Genomic DNA, 17,748 nt, shown 5'->3' on the forward strand with positions numbered 1-17,748 from the left:
TTTTTGGTTAAAATTTTAAAATCCTTATTTTATTTTTCTAAACTATTTTTGAAATTTAAAAAAAAAACCAATAACTTCATAATTTAGTCTTCTATTTGAGTTTAGTTTCATATTTTAAGTTTGGTGTCAATTGCATGATTTTATTTTTCTTTCAATTTTCGAATTATATGTTCTTAGTTCTTTATTGATCTTCAAATTGTTCTTGATAATTTTCCTTATTTGATCTTTAAAATTTCTTTTTTGGTGATTGTTGCTGTTTATCTTATACATTTTCGAATTATTAGTGTCCAAAATATAAAAATTTTTAAGTTTGGTGTCCTTTGTGTTTCTATTTTCTTAAAAATTTTTAAAATTTATTCTTGGTGTTCATCTTGATATTCAAAGTTTTCCTATTTGTTTTCTTTGTTTTGATCTAAAAATTCTAAGTTTGGTGTCGTTTTATTGTTTTTCTCTTTCCTCACTAAATTAAAAAATATCTTCTCTATTTATTAAATTGAATTTTCGAAAATTTCATTTATAAATTCAGATTTTTTTATTTTAAATTTTTTATTTTATCTTATCTTAGTTTTAAAATTTCAAAATTCAAAATCTTTTTCAAAAATCATATCCAAAGTTTTTCAAATCTTCTTAATTAATTAATTATTTTAGTTTTCGAATTTCTTTTTATTTTTCTTCTAGTTTTTGAAATTTATATTTCATTCTCCAATTATTTTATTTTATCTTATATTTTTTTATTTATTCAGTTTGTTTTTAATTAAAAAAATAAAAATAAAAATATATTTTATTTACAATTCACATCAATTCTATTTGCTCCATCATAGATCTAAGTGGAAATGAACAGTCCAGAAGGACTCTGGGGCCATATGCTAACCCCATTACTGCTGCATAAGGGAGTAGTATCTGTATACCCCCCTATCAGAGTAAGCAGTTTTGAGCTAAATCCTCAGCTCATTATCATGGTGCAGCAAAATTGTCAGTATTCTGGTCTTCCACAGGAAGAACCTACTGAGTTTCTGGCACAGTTCTTACAAATTGCTGACACAGTACGTGATAAAGAAGTGGATCAGGATGTCTATAAATTATTACTATTTCCATTTGCTGTAAAAGATCAAGCTAAGAGGTGGTTAAATAACTAACCCACAGTAAGCATAAGAACATGGAAACAGTTATCAGACAAATTCCTGAATCAATATTACCCTTCAAAAAGGATGACACAGCTAAGGCTGGACATCCAAGGCTTTAAACAAGAGGATGATGAATCCCTTTATAATGCTTGAGAGAGGTACAGAGGGATGCTAAGGAAATGCCCCTCTAAAATATTTTCAGAGTGGGTGCAGTTAGACATCTTTTACTATGGGCTTACAGAAAAAGCTCAAATATCTCTAGATCACTCAGCTGGTAAATCTATACATATGAGAAAGACAATTGAAGGGGCTCAAGAGCTCATTGATACAGTTGCTAGAAATCAGCATCTGTACTTGAGTAGTGAGTCCTCCCTGAAAGAAGAGGCTAAAGCAGTATCCACTGAACTTAGTCCTCAAGAACAAGTTGCTGAACTCAATCAGCAATTGCTTATCATAACAAAACAATTCACAGAATTCAAAGAGATGCTCCAAGACACTAAAAATGCTAACCAAAATATGGAAGCACAATTGGATCAGACAAGACAGCAGCTATCTAAACAGATAACAGAAGAATGCCAAGATGTTCAATTAAGGAGTGGGAAAACACTGAATGTATCAATCCAAGGTAGCAGGAAGCAAAGAAAGGAACAATTGACAAAGGATAACTAAACCACTACCCATAATCCCTCTAAGGACAGTAAGAGCCCAGAGAGGAATGATTCTGGTGTTCAGACGCCAGAAAAGGGTAAAAAAGTGGCGTTAAACGCCCAAGGGACAGCCAATTCTGGCGTCCAGACGCCAGAAAAGGGTGGTAATCTGGCGTTAAACGCCCATGCAGCCCCCAATTCTGGCGTTCAAATGCCACAAAGGGGTCAGACACTTGCAAGTGCTGATAACAACCCCCTTAAGTAGGCTTCTCCAACCACTTCTGTAGGAAATAAAATGCATGCACAAGATCCTGTTGGAGGATGATGCTAAGCCAGTGGTTCAACCACAGAGGCAGTTAAATCCAGCCACGAAGGAGGTGGTGCAGAAAGAGGTCACTAAATTACTAGAGGTTGGGATTATTTATCCTATTTCTGATAGACCCTGGGTGAGCCCTGTCCATGTTGTCCCCAAGAAGGGAGGAATGACAGTGGTTCATAATGAAAAGAATGAACTGGTTCCTACAAGAACAGTTACAGGGTGGCATATGTGTATTGACTACAGAAGGCTCAATACAGCCACTAGGAAGGATCATTTTCCTTTACCATTCATAGACCAGATGCTAGAGAGACTAGCAGACCATGAATACTACTGCTTTTTGGATGGCTATTCAGGTTACAACCAAATTGCAGTAGATCCTCAGGACCAAGAGAAAATAGCATTCACATGTCCATCTGGAGTGTTTGCCTACAGAAGGATGCCATTTGGTCTGTGCAATGCACCTGCAACTTTTCAGAGGTGCATGCTCTCTATCTTCTCTGATATGGTAGAGAAATTTTTGGAAGTCTTCATGGATGACTTCTTAGTATTTGGAGACTCATTCAGCTCCTGTCTTGACCATCTAGCACTTGTTCTGAAAAGGTGCCAAGAGACTAACCTGGTTTTAAACTGGGAGAAATGTCACTTTATGGTGACTGAAGGAATTGTCCTTGGGCACAAAATTTTGAACAAGGGAATAGAGGTGGATCAAGCTAAGGTAGAGGTAATTGAAAAATTACCACTACCTGCCAATATTAAACAATCAGAAGCTTTCTGGGGCATGCAGGATTCTATAGGAGGTTTATAAAGGATTTTTCAAAAATTGCAAAACCTCTTAGCAATCTGCTAGCTACTGACACACCATTTGTCTTTGACACGGAGTGTATGCAGGCATTTGAAACTCTGAAAGCTAAGCTGGTCACAGCACCAGTTATTTCTACACCAGACTGGACATTACTATTCGAACTAATGTGTGATGCCAGTGACCATGCCATTGATGCAGTATTGGGACAGAGGCATAACAAGCTTCTGCATGTCATTTATTATGCTAGCCGTGTTTTAAATGATGTACAAAAAAATTACACAACCACAGAAAAGGAGTTGCTTGCAGTGGTCTATGCCATTGACAAGTTCAGATCTTATTTAGTAGGATCAAAAGTGATTGTGTACACTGACCATGCTGCTCTAAAATATCTCCTCACAAAGCAGGATTCAAAACCCAGACTCATAAGATGGGTGTTGCTTCTGCAAGAGTTTGATATAGAAATAAGAGACAGAAAAGGGACAGAGAACCAAGTAGCAGATCACCTGTCCCAGATAGAACCAGTAGCAGGAGCGTCCCTCCCTCCTACTGAGATCTCTGAAACCTTCCCGGATGAGAAACTCTTTGCCATTCAGGAAGTACCATGGTTTGCAGACATTGCAAACTATAAAGCTGTGAGATTCATACCCAAAGAGTATAACAAGGTACAAACAAAAAAATTGATTTCTGATGCAAAATACTACTTGTGGGATGAACCATACCTCTTTAAGAGGTGCACAAACGAAATGATCCGTAGATGTGTGCCTAGAGAAGAGGCACAGAAGATCCTATGGCATTGCCATGGATCACAATATGGAGGACATTTCGGAGGTGAGTGAACAGCCACCAAGGTTCTCCAGTGTGGCTTCTACTGGCCTACTCTTTATGAGACTCCCGAGAGTTTGTACGTAACTGTGACAGTTGCCAGAGAGCTGGTAATCTGCCTCACGGTTATGCCATGCCTCAACAAGGGATCTTAGAGATTGAGTTGTTTGATGTATGGGGTATTGACTTCATGGGGCCTTTCCCATCTTCTTACTCAAACACTTATATTCTGGTGGCAATAGACTATGTATCTAAATGGGTAGAGGCAATTGCAACACCCACTAATGATACTAAGATAGTGATGAAGTTCCTCCAGAAGCATATCTTCAGCAGGTTTGGTGTCTCTAGGATACTGATCAGCGATGAAGGAACTCATTTCTGCAATAAACAGCTTGACTCTGCTCTGGTACGATATGGAATCAACCATAAAGTGGCAACTCCATATCATCCCCAGACAAATGGACAGGCTGAAGTCTCAAATAGAGAACTAAAGCGAATCCTGGAGCGAACTGTAAATGCTCGTAGAAAGGATTGGGCAAGAGGTCTCGATGATGCTCTGTGGGTATACGGAACAGCATTCAAGACTCCTATAGGGACCTCTCCATACCAGCTTGTGTATGAAAAAGCCTGTCATCTGCCAGTGAAACTGGAACACAAGGCCTACTGGGCAACCAGGTTCCTAAACCTTGATACTAAGGTAGCTGGAGAGAGGAGATTACTCCAGTTGAATGAGCTGGAAGAATTCAGACTCAATGCTTTCGAAAATGCCAAAATTTATAAGGAGAAGGCAAAAATATGGCATGACATAAGGCTATAATCTAGAGTCTTTGAGACAGGACAGAAGGTCCTGTTGTTTAACTCTAGGCTCAAATTGTTCCCCGGGAAATTGAAATCCCGGTGGAGGGGCCCATATGTGATTACAAGTGTGTCACCATATGGCTATGTAGAACTTCAAGATATTGATTCTGACAAAAAGTTCATTGTTAATGGACAAAGAATCAAACATTATCTTGAAGGCAATGTTGAGCAAGAATGCTCAAAGCTGAGACTAAGTTAAAGGCTTAGTAAAGTCCAGCTAAAGACAGTAAAGAAGCGGTTGCTGGGAGGTAACCCAGCCATTATCAATAATTAGATATTTGTAACAGTTAGATAAGTCTTTTTAATTTTGTTTTCCTTGTTAATTAATATATTTTTAGTGAAAAAGTCAAGAAAATGGAGGTTCAAGACATAAAACAGAGAATTCACAGAGGAAAGGAGCTCATTGGCATCAAAACGCCAGTAAAGAGGCAATCTGGGCATTTAATGCTAGAATTGGCAGCATTCTGGGCGTTCAAAAAAACGCCCAGTGAAGAAGGATTTCTGGCATTTAATGCCAGCCAAGGTACCTGGCTGGGCGTTAAACGCCAGAATGGATATCATTCTGGGCATTTAACGCCAGAACAGACGGGGAGAGGTAATTTCGTTTTCAATCAAAATTTTTTCGAATTTTCTTGTTTTAATTCAAAATTTTCTGCATCTAAACATTACAAACATTCAATTTCTAACTTCCATTAACAAAAATTCATAATCTTATAAATTCCTTTTAATTCTCCTTTAAATTCCTTTCAAATCTTTTTCAAAAACTCATTCAACTTCCCAATTTCTTTTCAAATCTTTTCAATTCATTCATATTATCTTTTATTTTTTAGATACATAAACAAAAATTCAGATTTAACTCCCTCATATCTTCTTCATATCTCTTAAATTTTGAAAACAATCTTCTCTTTCGCATATCATGTTTACCTTTTATTAATCATATCTTTCAATCATATCTTTTTCTTTTTAAATTTTTGAAACTATACCCTCCCTCCCCTCTATTTATACATTCGGCCATCATCCCTCCTCCATCATTTGAATCATTCTCTCCATCTACTCATCTTCTTTCTGTGCTTTTGCTTGAGGACAAGCAAACCTCTAAGTTTGGTGTGATTTTCCGTGATCACTGACCAAGATCATGGCCCCTAAAGGAAAACAAACCACTCCAAGAGGCAAGAAAGAAAATAATCTAAAACCACAATGGATGCATGAGAGGTTCTGCACCAAAGAACATGCAGATCATTACTTCAAAATAGTGTGCAGAAGATCAGTGATCCCGGAAGTCAAGTTCTATCTGAAAGAAGACGAATATCCGGAGATCCAAGAGCAGATTCAAAACAGAGGCTGGGAAATCCTAGCTAATCCTGAGATGAATGTGGGAAGAAACATGGTCTAGGAATTATATGCAAATCTGTGGCTAACAGATAAGCAAAGAATGGAGGGAACTGCCTTCTACACTTTTCAAACCATGGTCAGAAGGAGGATTATCTACTTCCATCTTGACAAAGTGAGAGAAGTCCTCAAACTTCCTCAACTGCGGGATGATCCAGAATTCTTTAACAGGAGAATGGCTAAAGATAAAAAGTTGGATCAAGTTTTAGAGGACATATGCCTCCCTGGAACCAAGTGGATAACCAATTCAAAAGGTATCCCAAACCAACTGAAGAGAGGAGACCTCAAGCCAGTTGCTAGGGGCTGGCTGGATTTAATTGGGCAATCCATACTTTCCACCAGTAACCGCTCTGAAGTCACTGTCAAAAGAGCAGTGATGATCCACTGTATTATACTGGGAAAAGAAGTAGAGGTCCATCAATTAATTCCTTGTGAAATTTACACAATTGCAAACAAGGAATCCACTGAAGCCAAACTGGCCTACCCAAGCTTGATCAGTCTGTTATGTAAAGATGCGGGAGTACAAATAGCTGTTGATGAGTATATCCCAGTCGAACACTCAATCACTAAAAGGGTGATGGATGGACCTCAAGTTCAAGACAACCTCATCAAAAGGAGGGCGCATGAGCTCCTCCCAGAAATTCCTCAATTTGACTATTGGGCCCGCTTAGAAGCATTTGTCAACAAGTTGCAAGAGTCTATGGATCAACTCAAAGAAGAGCAGCAGAATCAGAACAACATGCTCTGCAAACCGCTCAGAAAACAAGAGAAGTAAGGGCGTGAGCTACAGGAACTAAAGCGCCAGAAGCTGTCCCATGAAGAGCCAGGTGTCCTACAAATTGAAGGAGCACTTGCCTCTCCCAATGCAGGTTGTTGAGTCCTAACACAGTGATAACTTTTGTTATTAGAGATCCATTTTAAGAGTTATATGAGCATTAGTATTAGAGTAATTTATTTTTATGTCTTTAATTTCCTTTCTTTTATTATTATTTGTCTGCTTTTATGCTTATTTCATGTCTTATTTCTATTCCATAATCAATAAAATTTAGAGTATATGTCTTAAAGCTATGAATAATCCCATAAATCCCTCACATTTCTTAAAAGAAAAATGTTTTTGTTTGCAAAAGAATAAGAAGTTCATGAATTTCGAATTATATCTTGAAAATAATCTAATTATTTTGATGTGGTGGCAATACTTTTTTGTTTTCTGGATGAATGCTTGAACAGTGCATATTTTTTATATTGTTGTTTATGAATGTTAAAACTGTTGGCTCTTGAAAGAATAATAAAAAATGAGAAATGTTATTGATAATCTGAAAAATCATAAAATTGATTCTTGAAGCAAGAAAAAGCAGTGAATACAAAGCTTGCAAAAAAAAAAATTGGCGAAAAATAAAAGAAAAAGAAAGAAAAAGAAAAAGCAAGCAGAAAAAGCCAATAACCCTTTAAACCAAAAGGCAAGGGTAAAAAGGATCCAAGGCTTTGAGCATTAACGGATAGGAGGGCCCACATGAATAAAATTCTGGCCTAAGCGGCTAAACCAAGCTGTCCCTAACCATGTGCTTGTGGCATGAAGGTCCAAGTGAAGAGCTTGAGACTGAGTGATTAAAGTCGTGGTCTAAATAAAAAATAGTGTGCTTAAGAGCTCTGGGCACCTCTAATTGGGGACTCTAGCAAAGCTGAGTCACAATCTGAAAAGGTTCACCCAGTTATGTGTCTGTGGCATTTATGTATCCGGTGGTAATACTGGAAAACAAAGTGCTTAGGGTCACGGCCAAGACTCACAAAGTAACTGTGTTCAAGAATCAACATACTGAACTAGGAGAATCAATAACACTATCTGAATTCTGAGTTCCTATAGATGCCAATCATTCTGAACTTCAAAGGATAAAGTGAGATGCCAAAACTGTTCAGAAGCAAAAATGTTACAAGTCCCGCTCATCTAATTGGAACTGAGCTTCATTGATATTTGAAATTTATTGTATATTCTCTTCTTTTTATCATATTTTGTTTTTATTTGCTTAGGGACAAGCAACAATTTAAGTTTGGTGTTGTGATGAGCGGATAATTTATACCCTTTTTGGCATTATTTTTACATAATTTTTGGTATATTTTAGTTACTTTTTATTATATTTTTATTAGTTTTTATTCAAAAATCACATTTCTGGACTTTACTATGAGTTTGTGTATTTTTCTATGATTTCAGGTATTTTCTGACTGAAATTGAGGGACCTGAGCAAAAATCTGATTCAGAGGCTGAAAAAGGACTGCAGATGCTGTTGGATTCTGACCTCCCTGCAATCGAACTGGAATTTTTGGAGCTACAGAAGCTCAATTGGCACGCTCTTAATTGAGTTGGAAAGTAGACATCCTGGGCTTTCCAGAAATATATAATAGTTCATACTTTGCTCGAGATTTGATGGCCCAAATTGGTGTTCAAAGTCAGCCTAAAAATTCTGGCGTAAAACGCCCAAACTGGCACCAAAGCTGGCGTTTAACTCTAGGAATAGCCTAAGCACGAAAAAGCTTCAATGCTCATCCCAAGCACATACCAAGTGGGTCCCGGAAGTGGATTTCTGCACTATTTACACTTAGTTACTCATTTTCTATAACCCTAGGTTACTAGTCTAGTATAAAAACTACTTTTAGAGATTCATTTTGCACTTTATGACATTTTTACATTTCATATTGTACCTCTGACGACATGAGTCTCTAAACCCCATAGGTGGGGGTGAGGAGCTCTGCTCTGTTTCAATGGATTAATGCAATTATTACTGTTATCTATTCAATTACGCTTGATTCTATTCTAAGATACTCACTCGTACTTCAATATGGAGAATATGACGATCCGTGACACTCATCATTATCCTCAACCCTATGAACGCATACCTGACAACCACTCTGTTCTATCTGAGCTCAACGTAGTCATTGGGTGACAACTTGAGTGCGTATCTCTTGGGTTTCTAATCCACGGACCGAGTCCGGAGGTTAGAACCTTCGTGGTATAGGCTAGAATTAATGGCAGCATTCCTGGGATCCAGAAGGTCTAAACTTTGTCTGTGATATTTCGAGTAGGATCTGTGATAATATAACCACTATTATCATTAATCTCCTGACTAAGATTTACAAAATAACCATAGCTTGCTTCAAGCCGACAATCTCCGTGGGATCGACCCTTACTCACGTAAGTTATTACCTGGACGACCCAGTGCACTTGCTGGTTAGTTGTGCGGAGTTGTGAAAAGTGTAATCACAATTTCGTGCACCACGATCCTTCTTCTTTGCAATCATTCTTCTTCTCTGCATGTAATTACTGTGTTTTTTTTTCTTTTCCTCTTCATCTTTCTGGTGACTTTTTGAAGCATTATCTATGACTTTTTTTTTGTTTGATTTTTTCTTCTCTTTTTTAATTTTTATTTTTGTTAAGAAGGTGATGAGCGGATAATTTATACGCTTTTTGGCATTGTTTTTAGTATGTTTTTAGTATATTTTAGTTAGTTTTTAAATAAAAATCACATTTCTGGACTTTACTATGGGTTTGTGTATTTTTTGTGATTTCATGTATTTTCTGGCTGAAATTGAGGGACCTGAGCAAAAATCTGATTCAGAGGCTGAAAAAGAACTGCAGATGCTGTTGGATTCTGACCTCCCTGCACTCGAAGTGGCTTTTCTGGAGCTACAAAAGTCCAATTGGTGCGCTCTCAATTGCGTTGGAAAGTATACATCCTGAGCTTTCCAGAAATATATAATAGTTTATACTTTTCCCAAGATTTGATGGCCCAAACCGGCGTTCCAAGTCAGCATAGAAATTCTGGCGTCAAAACGCCAGAACTGGCATAAAAGTTGGAGTTAAACGCCCAAACTGGCACAAAAGCTAGCGTTTAACTCCAAGAAAAGTCTCTACATATGGAAGCTTCAATGCTCAGCCCAAACACACACCAAGTGGGCCCAAAAGAAGATTTCTGCATTAATTACCTATTTCTGTAACCCTAGGCTACTAGTTTTCTATAAATAGGACCTTTTGCTATTGTATTTACATACGCTTTTCATATAGACCTTTTCACGTTTGGAGGCTGGCCTCACGGCCATGCCTAAACCCTTTTGTTCTTATGTATTTTCAATGGTGGAGTTTCTACACACCATAGATTAAGGTGTGGAGCTTTGCTGTTCTTCATGAATTAATACAATTACTATTGTTCTTCTATTCAATTCACGCCTACTTCTTCTCTAAGATATTCATTCGTTCTTCAACTTGATGAATGTGATGAGCCGTGACACTCATCATCATTCTCACCTATGAACATTTGCCTGACAACCACCTCTGTTCTACTAGCAATGGCTTGAATGCGTATCTCTTGGGTTTCTAATCTAAGATTGGAACCTTCGTGGTATAGGCTAGAATTATTGGCGGTCATTCTTGAGATCCGGAAAGTCTAAACCTTGTCTATGGTATTCTGAGTAGGATCTGGGAAGGGATGACTGTGACGAGCTTCAAACTCGCGATTGTTGTGCGTGTGACAGACGCAAAAGGATCAATGGATCCTATTCCAACATGATCGAGAACCGACAGATGATTAGCCGTGCGGTGACAGCGCATTTGAAACATTTTCATTGAGAGGACGTGAAGTAGCCATTGACAACGGTGATGCCCAACATAAAGCTTGCCATGGAAGGGAGTATGAATGATTGGATGAAGGCAATAGGAAAGCAGAGGTTCAAGAGGAACAAAGCATCTTCATACGCTTATCTAAAATTCCTACCAATGAATTACATAAGTATCTCTATCTTTATCTCTATCTTTATTTTATGTTTATCTTTTAATTATCAATTCTCCATAACCGTTTGAATCTGCCTGACTGAGATTTTCAAGATGACCATAGCTTGCTTCAAGCCGACAATCTCCGTGGGATTGACCCTTACTCACGTAAGGTATTACTTGGACGACCCAGTGCACTTGTTAGTTAGTTGTGCGGAATTGTGACAAAGTGTGATTCACGTTTGAGAGCTCCAAGTCTTTGGCGCCATTGTTGATGATCACAATTTCGTGCACCAAGTTTTTGGCGCCGTTGTCGGGGATTGTTCGAGTTTGGACAACTGACGGTTCATCTTGTTGCTCAGATTAGGTAATTTTATTTTAATTTTAAGCTTTTTATTTCTTATTTTTGAAAAATACAAAAAAAATTTCTTCTTTTTCGTTCTTCCCAAAATAATTTTGAAAAAAAAAACCAAAAAAAATTAATAAAATCATAAAAACCAAAAATTTTGTGTTTCCTGTTTGAGTCTAGTGTCAAATTTTAAGTTTGGTGTCAATTGCATCCTTTTTAATATTTCTAAAAAAATTTCGAAAAAATTCATGCATGTTGTTCCTCATGATCTTCAAGTTGTTCTTGATGATTTCATTGTTCTGATCTTTAATTTCTCTTGTTTTGTGTCTTTTGTTGTTTCTCATATGCATTTTCCAATTATTATAGTCCTTAGTATACAAACTTCTAAGTTTGATGTCTTGCATGCATTGTTTATTTGATCATAGTTGCATTTTGATTGTTTCTCATCATTCAAAAATTCAAAAAAAAAATTTTCAAGTCAATAACACAGAGAATTGAAGATTAAGAACATACAGCAGAGGAATTACACTGAAAAAGTTGGGCGATCAAAACGCTCAGTGAAGAAGGAAAACTTGCGTTTAAACACCAGCCAGGCCCAAAAAGTTTCTTTTTGGGCGTTAAACACTAAAATGGATGCCATTCTGGGCGTTTAACGCCAGAAGGACAATAGAGGGAAGATTTTGTTTTTAATTCAAATCTTTTTCAAATCATATCTTTTCAATCATATCTTTTCAAAATCAATTTCTTTCCGTTTTTTTATTTATTATTATTTTCGAAAATCCTTTCTACAATTAATAATTTAATTCAAAATTTTCAAGTTGTTACTTGCCTATTAAGAAAGGATCAAGTTTTATTCTAGAATTATATCTTTTAATTTCTTGTTGGTTAAGTAATTAACTTTAATTTTAAAAATTTCTCTTTTTAATTTGATTAATCATATCTTCTCAATCATATCTTTTCAATCACATCTTGTTCAAACTTAATTTTCTATCATATCTTTTTTATTTCTAATTTCAAAATCTTTTTCAAAAATCACTTAATTTCTTTCCCAATCTTAGTTTTCGAAAATCATTTACCAAAATTTCAAAATTTCTTTTAATTATTTCAAAATCTTTTACTTTAATTTCGAAAATTCTTCCCCTCTTCCCAAATCCTTCTATTTAAAGGACTAACACTTCTCCATTATCAGCAATTCGAACTCTATCCCTCTTGATAAGTTTGAATTCTCTCTTCTCTACCTCATCCTTCTATTTTTATTTTCCTCTGACACCTCAAGGAATCTCTATACTGTGACATAGAGGATTCCATATTTTCTTCTCCTCTCTTTTCATATGAGCAGGAGCAAGGACAAGGGCATTCTTGTTGAAGCTGATCCTGAACCTAAAAGGACCTTGAAGAGAAAGCTAAAAGAAGCTAAAGTACAACTCTCTATAGAGGACCTAACAGAACTTTTCAAACGAGAAGAAGACATGGCAGCCGAAAATAACAACAATGCCAACAATGCAATGAAGGTGCTTGGTGACTTTACTGCACCTACTCCCGACTTCTATGGGAGAAGCATCTCAATCCCTGCCATTGGAGCAAACAACTTTGAGCTTAAGCCTCAATTAGTTTCTCTAATGCAACAGAATTGCAAGTTTCATGGACTTCCATTGGAAGATCCTCATTAGTTCTTAGCTGAATTCTTGCAAATCTGTGGCACTGTCAAGACCAATGGGGTTGATCCCGAGGTCTATAGACTTATGCTTTTTCCCTTTGCTGTAAGAGACAGAGCTAGAGCATGGTTAGATTCACAACCTAAAGAGAGCCTGAACTCTTGGGAAAAGCTAGTCAATGCCTTATTGGCAAAGTTTTTTCCACCTCAAAAATTGAGTAAGCTTAGAGTGGAAGTCCAAACCTTCAGACAGAAGGAAGGTGAATTCCTCTATGAAGCTTGGGAAAGATACAAGCAATTGATCAGAAGGTGTCCTTCTGACATGCTTTCAGAATGGAGCATCATAGGTATCTTTTATGATGGTCTGTCTGAACTGTCCAAGATGTCATTGGACAACTCTGCTGGAGGATCTCTTTATCTGAAGAAGACGCCTGCAGAAGCTCAGGAACTCGTTGAAATGGTTGCAAATAACCAATTCATGTACACCTCTGAAAGAAATCCTGTGAATAATGGGACAAGTCAGAAGAAAAGAGTTCTTGAGATTGATACTCTGAATGCCATATTGGCTCAGAACAAAATATTGACTCAACAAGTCAATATGATTTCTCAGAGTCTGTCTGGAATGCAAGCAGCCACAGTCAGTACCAAAGAAGCTTCATCTGAAGAAGAAGCTTATGATCCTGAGAACCCAGCAATAGAAGAGGTGAATTACATGGGAGAATCCTATGGAAACACCTATAATCCTTCATGGAGAAATCATCCAAACCTCTCATGGAAGGATCAACAGAGGCCGCAACAAGGCTTTAACAACAATAATGGTGGAAGAAATAGGTTTAGCAATAGCAAGCCTTTTTCATCATCTTCTCAGCAACAGACAGAGAATTCTAAGCAAAGTCACTCTGACTTAGCAACCATAGTCTCTGATCTAATCAAAACCACTCAAAGTTTTATGACTGAAACAAGGTCCTCCATTGGAAATTTGGAGGCACAAGTGGGTCAGCTGAGTAAGAAAGTTACTGAACTCCCTCCTAGTACTCTCCCAAGCAATAGAGAAGAGAATCCAAAAGGAGAGTGCAAGGCCATCACCATAAACCACACGGCCAAACCTGGAGAGGAGGAAGAGGTAGTGATCTCCACTGAGGAAGACCTCAATGGACGTCTACTGGCCTCCATGGAGTTCCCCGATGAGGAACCATGGGAATCTGAGGCTCATACAGAGACCATTGAGATTCCATTAAATTTACTTTTGCCATTCATGAGCTCTGATGAGTATTCTTCCTCTGAAGAGGATGAAGATGTTATTAAAGAGCAAGTTGCTAAGTACCTTGGAGCAATCATGAAGCTAAATGCCAAGCTATTTGGTAATGAGACTTGGGAGGATGAACCCCCCTTGCTCACCAAAGAACTGGATGACTTGACTAGGCAGAAATTACTTCTGAAGAGACAAGATACTGGAAAGTTCTCAATACCTTGTACCATAGGCACCATGACCTTTGAAAAGGCTCTGTGTGACCTAGGGTCATGCATAAACCTCATGCCTCTCTCTGTAATGGAGAAACTAGGAATCCTTGAGGTACAAGCTGCAAGAATCTCACTAGAGATGGCAGACAATTCAAGGAAACAGGCTTATGGACTTGTAGAGGATGTCTTGGTAAAGGTTGAAAACTATTACATCCTTGCTGATTTCATAATCCTAGAGATTGGGAAGTGTATGGATGAATCCATCATCCTTGGCAGACCCTTCCTAGCCACAGCAAAAGCTGTGATTGATGTTGACAGAGGAGAATTGGTCCTTCAAGTGAATGAGGACTCCCTTGTATTTAAGGCTCAAGGATCTCCATCTGTAACCATGGAGAAGAAGCATGAAAAGCTTCTCTCAATACAGAGTCAAACAAAACCCCCACATTCAAACTCTAAGTTTGGTGTTGGGAGGCCATAACCAAACTCTAAGTTTGGTGTTAAGAGGCCATCATCATGCTCTGAGTATCTGTGAGGCTCCATGAGAGCCCACTGTCAAGCTACTGACATTAAAGAAGCGCTTGTTGGGAGGCAACCCAATTTTACTTATCTATGTTAAATTTCTATTTTCCATTGTTATTTTATATTTTCTGTAGGTTGATGATCATGTGAAGTCACAAAAACAATTGAAAAAGTAAAAACAAACTGAAAAATAGAATGAAAAACAACACACCCTGGAGGAGAAGGCTACTGGCATTTAAACGCCAGTAAGGGCAGTAGAATGGGCGTTAAACGCCCTGTCTGGCACCATTCTGGGCGTTTAACGCCAGAAATGGGCACCAGACTGGCGTTTAACGCTAGAAAAGGGCAAGAAGCTGGCGTTAAATGCCAGAAATGGGCAGCAACCTGGTGTTTAACGCCAGGATTAGCAGCAAGGGGGCATTTTGCAAGCCTAATTGGTGCAGGGATCAGAAATCCTTGACACCTCAGGATCTGTGGACCCCACAGGATCCCCACCAACCTCAACTCACTCTCTCTCACTTTTTCACACCTTTTCATAATACTCTTCCCCAAATAACCTCCACCAATCACCTCCATTACTCCTCCAAAACCATCATACAACCCATCTACACCCACCCACTCAACTTCAAACCATCACTCCTTCCTTTTCCACATCATAACCACCTAAAACCCCCTCTGGCCGAACAATTCACACACCTTCTCCTCCTTTCTTTATTCTTTTGCTCGAGGACGAGCAAACCTTTTAAGTTTGGTGTGGAAAAGCTCAGCTTTTTTGTTTTTCCATAACCAGTTACGGCACCTAAGGCCGGAGAAACCTCTAGAAAGAGGAAAGGAAAGGCAATTGCTTCCACCTTCGAGTCATGGAAGATGGAGAGATTCATCTCAAAGGTCCATCAAGACCACTTCTATGAAGTTGTGGCCAAGACTCCTCATTGAAGAAGACAAGTCCATCACTAAGAAAGGGATGGAGCAAACAAGAGAGCCCACTCATGGACCTCAACAAGAGCATGAGGAAATTCCTCATCATGAAATCCCTGAGATGCCTCAAGGGATGCATTTTCCTCCACAAAACTATTGGGAGCAAATCAACACCTCCCTAGGAGAATTAAGTTCCAACATGGGACAACTAAGGGTGGAGCACCAAGAACATTCTATCCTCTTCCATGAAATTAGAGAAGACCAAAGAGTTATGAGAGAGGAGCAACAAAGGCAAGGAAGAGATATTGAGGAGCTCAAGCACTCCATAAGTTCTTCAAGAGGAAGAACAAGCCGCCATCACTAAGGTGGACCCGTTCTTTAATTCCCTTGTTTTTTTATTTTCTATTTTTCGAATTTTTATGCTTTATGTTTATTTATGTTTGTGTCTTTATTACATGATCACTAGTATCTAAGTGTCCATGCCTTAAAGCTATGAAAATGAATCCATCACCTTTCTTAAATGAAAAATGTTTTTAATTGAAAAAGAAAAAGAAGTGCATGAATTTCGAATTTTAAAACAGTTTAGTTATTTTGATGTGGTGGCAATACTTTTGTTTTTCTGAATGAATGCTTGAACAGTGCATATTTTTGAATTTTTTGTTTATGAATGTTAAAATTGCTGGCTCATGAAAGAATGATGGAAAAGGAGAAATGTTATTTGATAATCTGAAAAATCATAAAATTGATTCTTGAAGCAAGAAAAAGCAGTGAAAAGCTTGCAGAAAAAAAAATATATATGCAAAAAAAAAAAGAGAAAGAAAGAAAAAGAAAAAGCAAGCAGAAAAAGCCAATAGCCCTTTAAACCAAAAGGCAAGGGTAAAATAAAAAGGATATAAGGCTTTGAGCATCAGTGGATAGGAGGGCCCACAGGAATAAAATCCTAGCCTAAGCGGCTAAACCAAGCTGTCCCTAACCATGTGCTTGTGGCGTGAAGGTGTCAAGTGAAAACTTGAGACTGAGCGGTTAAAGTCGTGGTCCAAAGCAAAAAAGAGTGTGCTTAAGAGCTCTGGACACCTCTAATTGGGGACTCTAGCAAAGCTGAGTCACAATCTGAAAAGGTTCACCCAGTTATGTGTCTGTGGCATTTATGTATCCGGTGGTAATACTGGAAAACAAGCTGTGTTCAAGAATCAACATACTTAACTAGGAGAATCAATAACACTATCTAGATTCTGAGTTCCTATAGAAGCCAATCATTCTGAACTTCAAAGGATAAAGTGAGATGCCAAAACTGTTCAGAAGCAAAAAGCTAAAAGCCCCGCTCATCTAATTAATACTGATCTTCGTAGATTTTTTTAGAATTCATTGTATATTCTCTTCTTTTTATCCTATTTGATTTTTAGTTGCTCGAGGACAAGCAACAATTTAAGTTTGGTGTTGTGATGAGCGGATAATTTATATGCTTTTTGGCATTGTTTTTAGTATGTTTTTAGTATATTTTAGTTATTTTTATTATATTTTTATTAGTTTTTAAATAAAAATCACATTTCTAGACTTTACTATGGGTTTGTGTGTTTTTTTTGTGATTTCAGGTCTTTTCTGGCTGAAATTGAGGGACCTGAGCAAAAATCTGATTTAGAGGCTGAAAAAGGACTGCAGATGCTGTTGGATTCTGACCTCCCTGCACTCGAAGTGGCTTTTCTGGAGCTACAAAAGTCCAATTGGCGCGCTCTCAATTTCTTTGGAAAGTAGACATCCTGGGCTTTCCAGCAATATATAATAGTCCATACTTTTCCCAAGATTTGATGGCCCAAATCGGCGTTCCAAGTCAGCATAGAAATTCTGGCGTCAAAACGCCAGAACTGGCATAAAAGCTGGAGTTAAACGCCCAAACTGGCACAAAAGCTGGCGTTTAACTCCAAGAAAAGTCTCTACACATGGAAGCTTCAATGCTCAGCCCAAACACACACCAAGTGGGCCCAAAAGAAGATTTCTGCATTAATTACCTATTTCTGTAACCCTAGGCTACTAGTTTTCTATAAATAGGACCTTTTGCTATTGTATTTACATACACTTTTCATATAGACCTTTTCACGTTTGGGGGCTGGCCTCACGGCCATGCCTAAACCC

The 17,748-nt window shown here is 37.9% G+C and overlaps 1 non-coding gene across 1 annotated transcript; it reads right to left on the reverse strand.

Moving 5' to 3' along the window:
- Window positions 1–12,940: 12,940 nt before the first annotated feature.
- On the reverse strand, window positions 12,941–13,048 carry LOC112761490 (small nucleolar RNA R71). The gene has a single exon (XR_003181884.1). It is a non-coding gene; the product is annotated as a small nucleolar RNA R71 (small nucleolar RNA).
- Window positions 13,049–17,748: the final 4,700 nt, after the last annotated feature.

Source organism: Arachis hypogaea, chromosome 16 (assembly GCF_003086295.3).
Source record: "Arachis hypogaea cultivar Tifrunner chromosome 16, arahy.Tifrunner.gnm2.J5K5, whole genome shotgun sequence".
NCBI classification, from domain to species: Eukaryota; Viridiplantae; Streptophyta; class Magnoliopsida; order Fabales; family Fabaceae; genus Arachis; species Arachis hypogaea.